This window comes from Canis aureus, chromosome 26 (assembly GCF_053574225.1).
Source record: "Canis aureus isolate CA01 chromosome 26, VMU_Caureus_v.1.0, whole genome shotgun sequence".
Lineage (NCBI taxonomy): Eukaryota > Metazoa > Chordata > Mammalia > Carnivora > Canidae > Canis > Canis aureus.
In genome coordinates this window covers 26,426,920-26,434,806 of record NC_135636.1, presented here as the reverse complement: position 1 = coordinate 26,434,806, position 7,887 = coordinate 26,426,920, and the positions used below count along the sequence as shown (strand labels likewise).

At 42.7% G+C, this 7,887-nt stretch overlaps 1 long non-coding RNA gene and 1 pseudogene across 1 annotated transcript; both read right to left on the bottom strand.

The window, feature by feature from the left end:
• Positions 1–3,165: 3,165 nt before the first annotated feature.
• LOC144298141 (uncharacterized) lies at positions 3,166–6,766 on the bottom strand. The gene is made up of 3 exons (XR_013365129.1): positions 6,542–6,766; positions 4,733–4,877; positions 3,166–3,498 (listed from the first exon to the last, which is right to left on the bottom strand). It is a non-coding gene; the product is annotated as an uncharacterized LOC144298141 (long non-coding RNA).
• On the bottom strand, positions 5,555–6,157 carry LOC144298139 (HIG1 domain family member 1A, mitochondrial pseudogene; annotated as a pseudogene).
• Positions 6,767–7,887: the final 1,121 nt, after the last annotated feature.

Genomic DNA, 7,887 nt, shown 5'->3' with positions numbered 1-7,887 from the left:
TTTTTTATAACACAGTCTGTATCACTTATAAACCTTCATTCCTCCAGATAGTGGAAATTTGATTTCTATCAAATCAGGGTCCCCTGATTTCCTAAGCTCCTCAAGGAACTAAGAGGGGGGAGTGATAGCATCAAAATGGTGACATAGGTCATTCTCAACTTCAGTCCTGTTCACAAAAAGACCAACTAGCAACTATCCATAGACAAAACAGCTCTGTGGAAATTCCAGAACCTGGGGGTGAGATGGAAACAACCCCTGGACCTCAGAAACAGAGAAAAAATTTACACTCTGATGGTACCACCCCTCTCCCAGGCCAGCATAGTGCTATACCAAGAAGGACCCCATGGGTCTAGGGTTTCTCCAGGGAGAGAAAGAGAACCTAAAGTGGACATCCAGCTGGGCCATATGGGATGCTTTCAGAGGGGCTCACTGGGGTCTTGCTTCATGGGGATTACTGGGAGAATCTGCAGGACTTGACTACAGAGAAACAGATAGAGATGGAGAAGGGGGCAGGGCTTATAGTAACCAGTACTCAGCTCTTGGATTGCACTGTTGCTTGCGGCAGACCTGAGCAGAGATCCCAGCCAGCATTTCTGGCCTCTGTAGAGCCAAGCCAGTGATCCCAAATGGCTAGGGAGCTCAGTTAACAGTTCACTTGATTTATGTTTCCAGCCAATGAGCCACACCAGCCAGAGTGCACGTCCTATGGCCTGCCCAGGCAGGGAAGCAAATTTGCAGTCCTGCCCAATTGTTGAGGATAGCTCCAGTTCTGCTGACCAGGAGTCTGGCCAGAGGACCTGGGCAGCCACAGAGCCTATCCTACAGTTATGTTTGGGCAGGGAGCCAAGCCAGCAGCTCTGCCCAACTGTTAAGCATATAGCCTCTGGCCTGACAAAACCAGGGAGCCTGGACAGTGACCTGGGTAATTTCTGAACCCAGTCTATGGTACTTCCCAGAGGAGGAGCCTAGCCCACATCCTTGCCCTGCAACCCAGCCCAGCCCAGCTTACAGCCTTGCCCAGTTGTTGAACATAGCCTGTGACCTCTCGCAGGCAGGGAACCCAGCCAGTGACTCCACCCACTTGTCACACATAGGCTATAACTCCTCATGGGAGTCTGAACAGCAACCCCACTGACCATGGAGTACAGCCTCTAGTGCCACCCAACTGTGGAATACATCTGGAGGCACTGCTTGACCAGAGTATGCCCAGCAGCTTTGTCCAACTTCAGAGCAGGCAGTGGCCTTGCTCAAGTTTAAGACACAGCCTAAGCCCCATCTGACTGCAGAGCACAGCCTGAGGTTTCATTAGACTGCACCACAAAGCCCTGCTGCAGCTTGACCTGAACATGGAATCCAGTCAGTGGTGCCATCTGGCCTGGGAGTAAAACCCAAAACCCCACTTGACCAGAGGTGATTATGGAGCCCAGCCTTAGCCGGGCCCAGCTGCAGAGTATACCCAGTGGTATCATCATGTCAGGAAACACAACTTAAGATTTCATCCAACCAAAGGTGATTGCAGAGCCCTTGTAGTGGTCCCATCTGACCATGGAGCACAGTTAGCAGCTCTGTTTGAATGCAGAGCCCAGCCAACAAGCCCACCCAATGGTGGACTCCAGCCAGAAAAGGCATTTCCCCCACCCCCATCTTTCCCCTTTCCATCTCAGAACATGTCATACTTAGCTGTGAAAGTTTCCTCAAATCAGGAAAAAGACAAAGGTGCCCACTCTTACCACTTAAATTTAATATAATACTAGGAGTCTTAACCAGAACAATCTGGCAAGAAAAAGAAATGGAAATGAAAGGCATCCAAATTGGAAAGGAAGAAATAAAATTTTCTCTGTTGATGGATGACATGATCTTATACATAATACATCCTAAAGGCTACACCAAAAAACTTAAATCTAATAAACAAATTTAGCAAAGTTAGAGGATACAAAGCCAACATAAGAAATCAGTTGTGTAGGGCAGCCTGGGTGGCTCAGTGGTTTAGTGTTGCCTTCAGCCCAGGGTGTGGTTCTGGGGACCCGGGATTGAGTCCCATGTCGGGCTCCCTGCATGGAATGGAGTCTGCTTCTCCCTCTGCCTTTGTCTGTGCCTCTCTCTCTCTCTCTCTCTGTGTCTCTCATGAATAAATAAATAAAATCTTTAAAAATAAAAAGAAATAAGTCATGTAAAAAAAGAAATCAGCTGTGTTTCTGTGCACTAACGAATTATTTGGAAAATATAGAAATAAAAACAACCCCATTTACAACAACATAAAAAGCTATAAAGTACTTCAGAATAAATTTAACTAAAAAGGTGAAAGATCTGGATACTGAAAACTACAAGACTTTGTTAAAAGAAATTGAAGAAGATACAAATAAATGGAAAGATATCTCATGTTCATGGACCAGAAGACTTAGTATTGTAAACATGTCTCTACTACCCAAAGACATTTATGGACTCAGTGCAATTTCTAGCAAGATTCCAATGACATTTTTTTTTTTTTACAGAAATAGAAAAGACAATCCTAAAATTTGCCTGGAACCACAAAAGATCTTGAATATCCAGAGCAATCTTGATAAAGAAGAACAAAGCTGGAAGCATTGTACTTCTTGATTTAAAACTATTTTACAAAAAAACAAAAAAAACAACAACAACAACAACAACAAAATAAAACTATTTTACAAAGCTATCTATGGTAATCAAAACAGTGTGAAACAGACATAAAAACAGACACATAGATCAATGGGACAGAATTGAGAGTCAAGAAATAAGCCTACACCTATATGGTCAACTAATATTTGACAAAGGAACCAAGAATATTCAACGGAGAGAAGATGGTCTTTTCATAATTGGTGATGGGAAAACTGGGTACTCACATGCAAAAGAGTGAAAATATCTTTCACCATTCACAAAAATTAACTCAAAATGGATTAAAGACTTAAATGTAAGACTTGTACCATTAAACTCCTAGAAGAAAACAGGGAGCTGTTTTAGGAAATTGCAAAGGTTTTAGGAGCTCAGTCCAGGAGACAGGGACAAAGACCAATATATATATTTCTTTTCTTTCATAATGGCCAACCTTTATTAGTAATTACTATGTATTAGACACTCTACAAGTACTTTATCTGTATCATTTTTGTCAAAGAAAAACTGGACTTGAACGTAGTTAAAAGTGGTAAAAACAGATTTTATTCAGGATTATTGCAGCAGGGGAAAAGAAACCCCATGGTAAAATGGGGCTCAATTCTGAACATGGTGTGGGCAAGTGGGAATTTGCAGCCAGGGAGCAGGGTGAGGGTTACAGGTTGGAAAATTGCCAAGAAGAAATGTCTTAGTCCATTCATGTTGCTACAACAAAAATACATAAACTGAGTGGCTTATAAACAGCAAACAATTATATCTCACAATTCTGTAGGCTGTGAAGTCCAAGATCAAGGTGCCAGCAGACGCAGTATCTGGTAAGACTCTTCCTCTGTAGGCAGTTGTCTTTTCTCTAAGCTCGCATGGGTACAGCTGAAGGATTGAAGGAGCTGTCGGGGGTCTCTTTTATAAGGGCACTGATCTTATTCACAAGAGATCCCCCCTCATGGCCAAAAACCTCCAAAAGACCCTACCTCCCACACAGTGGGCATTAGGATCTCAACATACAAATTTGGGAGGGGGATGCCACGAACATTTAGACCACAGCAAAACTCATCAGGGGTGGGTGTGGGGGCAGATTCTGGCTAATATGACCCAGCAGGATTCTTGCTGAAGGCAGTGTGAGCAGACATCATCTGTGGGACAGTGGAGGCTGAGGAACCCGATGAGATATCAAGGGTGATCAGATATGGAGGATGGGGGGATTCCAGTTAGACCAATTTAGCAGAATTCTCGCTAAAACTGGGCAATGCAGAGACAAACTGGGAAGCCTAAAAGTTGAGACCCAGTTGAAAAAGAGTTTGGTTGAGACCAAATTGAAAAAGAAGCTGAGCAGAGTTTGGTTGAAAGAGAGAGAGTGTTCATCACTTTGTGTAACTGAAGCTATACTTTTTTGCAATTTCAGCTATTGTTTTATTATCAACATTATTATCAGCAGCGGTGGATGCTGCTGATGCCTTGCCAGACTCCTTCGTGACCAAAGGTTCCCATCCCCAGTTGCTGCTGCAAGGGTCACAGCTGCTCCCTTTTCAGGAGAATTGCCCTTGGCTAGATGACATGGGCACTGCCTTACCCAGAGGCTTACATAACCTCCTCTCAGGGGAAGTCTGTCCCCCAGGCTGACTGACACAGAAATGTATGAGGATGGTCTCCTTGCCTCAAGGTAGGACCAACTCTGGTACAATTCATGCTGCAGGTTCCCTGTGAGGTCAGGCTGAAGATGCTCTCCAGCTGGGAACACATCCTTGCCTAGCTCCTTGTACACACAGAAATATATATATCACCCAATTAATAGGGAGGTAGACCTAGGCTATCACCCAGATAAGTCTACTCCCAGTGCCTCTGCTCTTAACCATGGCAGTATCCTACCTTAGGTGCCTTGGTTATCTTAGGTTCCAGGTTATTAATGAGGGTTCAAATTGAAGGACCACCTAAGTTTTCTCTGACTCAGAACATGTTCAAATTTGGAGGGAAACTTTGTATAGATAAGCTACTGGGCCTTACACTTCTTTAAACATCTCCTTTGAAATGTTTGCTGCTTTATTTTATTTTATTTTATTTTTTTGCTGCTTTAATGAAGGAAGAGAAGTATATTGAGAGATCTCACCAGAATAAGAGATCACGTTGCCCTGCATTCAGTGTGGAGAGAAGAAGCTTGGGATGTTTAGTTGGAGAAGAAAAGACCAAACAGACCCATGGTAGCTGTTTTCTAGTACTTGACACGGAGTTGTTTCTAGTCTCATTCTCTGTAGCTGTTAGGGGGCAGAAATCAGGATGATGGGTAAATGTCACAGGAAGGTAAATTCTGGTTCAATAGAAATAACCTCCTAAAATGACAGGAATCCAGGGATTGAATGTGTTATCTTGACATGTACTAATTTGTCCATCACTGGACATGTTTTAAAAGAAAAGATGAGGATTGTTTAGGGTCAATTTTTGCTTCTGATCTGTAACAGATGAGACAGCCTCTTAGTTCTGAATTCTAAGAATCTATGCTCAAAAAAAAAAAAAAAAAGCCTCCATATTGTTAACATCACGGATTTTCTTTTCTTTTTTCTTTTTTAAGTATTTTTCATTTACCTTTGCATTAGTACTTAAAATACACATTTCTATTTCAAGATGACATTTAAAAATTCTAATACAACAGCAGCATAAATATAACTCTGCAATTACAAAAAAAGCTAAACTGGGATCCACAGTTAAGTTATTCTCATGTTTACAAGTATGATTCTGAAATAAATACTACTTCTAAGCAGCTGTTATCGGCTTTTTGGGTTTGGTTTAAATACACATATTTTCAGTTGTGGGGAAGCTTATATTCTTTGCACTGTTCTGAAAGGATTAAGAGCCCTAAAAACTGAAGTACTCAGTCTGCAAAACAGGCAGAAAAAAGTTAAGTAGGATTCCTATATAACATCAAAAGCATATGATATTCTGCAGCAATTGGAAGTACTTCAGAATTGGCAAACTGTCCTCTTTACAACTAATTTTAACAGAAGAGTTTAAGAAGGAGAATATTTTCTCACTGCATGTAAAAGTGACATGTTTCTTTAGTGCTAATTTGACTCCCGTGAATGACCTAGCTAGTTAATTGGTCACAAGTAATTTGGTTACCAGGCAAATCAAACCTAACTAAAAAGCAAGCACCACCAACAAAACCAAGACAGCTTTTCTTCTTCTAAGGTTTAGGCTTTGCCCAGAATTCCTTATACATGGAATAGCCCATACCAAGAGTCATTGCTCCCACGACAAAGCCTTGGGCTGCCACACGCATGTGGATCAGGTGAACAGACATTTTAGTATTTCCCCTGCTCTTTAATTTATATAATCCATATGCGACGATTGCTGCAAACCCCGCCATTCCAATGGGAACAAATGGTGCCTCTCTAGCTTTTCGGATAAGTTTAGATCCCTGATCTTCATCATATGAAGAAAGAAAAACATCTGTGCCAGTTGACATTGTGACTGAAGAATCCTCCAAAGACAACGCTCTGCCCAAACTCCAACCGGCTTCTGGCTCTCACCCATGCCCGCAGTGCAGCCGCAACATCACGGATTTTCAAACTTGTTTTTAAAGCCACAGAAAACTTTTAAAAAGCAAAGACCTGAATGGAATTCAGACAGATCAAAGGAAAGATGCTTAGGTTAAAGCTGGAAGAGAAAGGGAGGGGCCAGAGCCCTACCTTCTTAGCCTCTCTGGATTTTCTGATTTTGACCCCAAAACCAACTCTAAGTTTCTTATATTTGCATTCAAGATTTTAAAATCCTTAGGGCCAGGCAATTCTGCAACATTATATCATGCATGAACTCCCAGCTATAGCCATGCCATATTTTCATTGTTTCCAAATGGCTCACAAGCCCTCCAGTCGCCACTGCTCTGCTCAAGGGGCTCCCCTACCCACAACAGCTCCCCTACCTGCAATACGCTCTTATACCCTCCTCTCTGCCATTTCTCTGAAGTCTGTCTTCTTTCAAGGCTCTGAAGAAGGTCCTCCATGAAGCTCTGCTGACCCCTCTGGCCTTTGCAGATTGTCCCATGTTCTGTTCTAGTGGAATATGGTTTTGTTTTGTTTTTGATTGAACACAGACAACTTTGTATTGTTTTTATTCATGTGGCCATTCCACCTGACCACTGTAATGATGTATGTAGAGGTTGTTAATACTATTAGGCAAATATTTCCTGCTTTCTGCATTTAGTATCTCTGCCCTCTTGTGGTTGAATGGGGCCTAGGCCCAGGTCACTGTTGTAGCCAGTGAGTTATGTCCAAGGTCAGGGCATGAAACCTGCAGTTGAAGACCCACCAGAGGTCTGTTTTTCCTCTGCCATGGTGATTATCAATGACTGAGTCGCTATCAATCAGTTTGGGTTCCTGAGTTAAAAGATGTAGAGCAGGGTCCTCAGCCAACCTGCAATGGACATGTAGCATGAATGAAAAATAAACCTTTGTTCTTATAAGCCATCAAGTCTTGTCTTCCCCCTTCACTGCATCATAACTGTTGGGCCCAAGATTGTGAATCCGATAAACCACCAAGGAGCCGACACTGATGCAAACACACGAGGGTTTATTTACAAGCTTGAGCTTAGGTCCAAGTTTGCCCTACACAGTGGAGCAGGGACTTGGACCCCGAGACTAAGAGGCGTAGCAGCTTTATAGGGGCCAGTGGCAAATGGGATTGTAACATACGCAGAAAGTTGCACAGTCATGTGGGTCCACACGCAGGTGGCCAATTGAATTACATTTTACCCTATAGTATCCATTTGAACTAGCCTATTACTTTGGTCAGAATTGGCGGGCAGTTTTGGTGGACACAAGGCGGGGTTACATTGTTATGAGCCGGTGTCAGGTAAGGGTGTGCCCAGCAGCCTTAAGCAATAAGCAGGTCATGTGGGAGTGATCCAGGAGGTGGCGGGTGCAGCACAAAATGGAGTTAGTCCTGCTCTGCTAGTCCAGGGGTAGGGGATTTTTGTTAAATTTCCTGGGTCCCACAATAACCTAGTTTATCCTAATACAGTTGACTACTGGGGGATAGTATCCTATAATGTTTTGTATTTCTGATGCTCAACAGAGCACCTTGTTCATAGTTGATGCTCAATCAAGATCTGATTTATTTAGCGAACATTTCTTAAGTGTTTTTTGAAGTTCATTTAAGAATGATTGCTTTCCATTTTCCTGAAGAAGCTGTGAGCATTTTAGGGACAAGAACCCCTTGGATAGTTCCTCTGCCACTGTGTCCTGGGTACCAGTCCACAGGAATATAAAT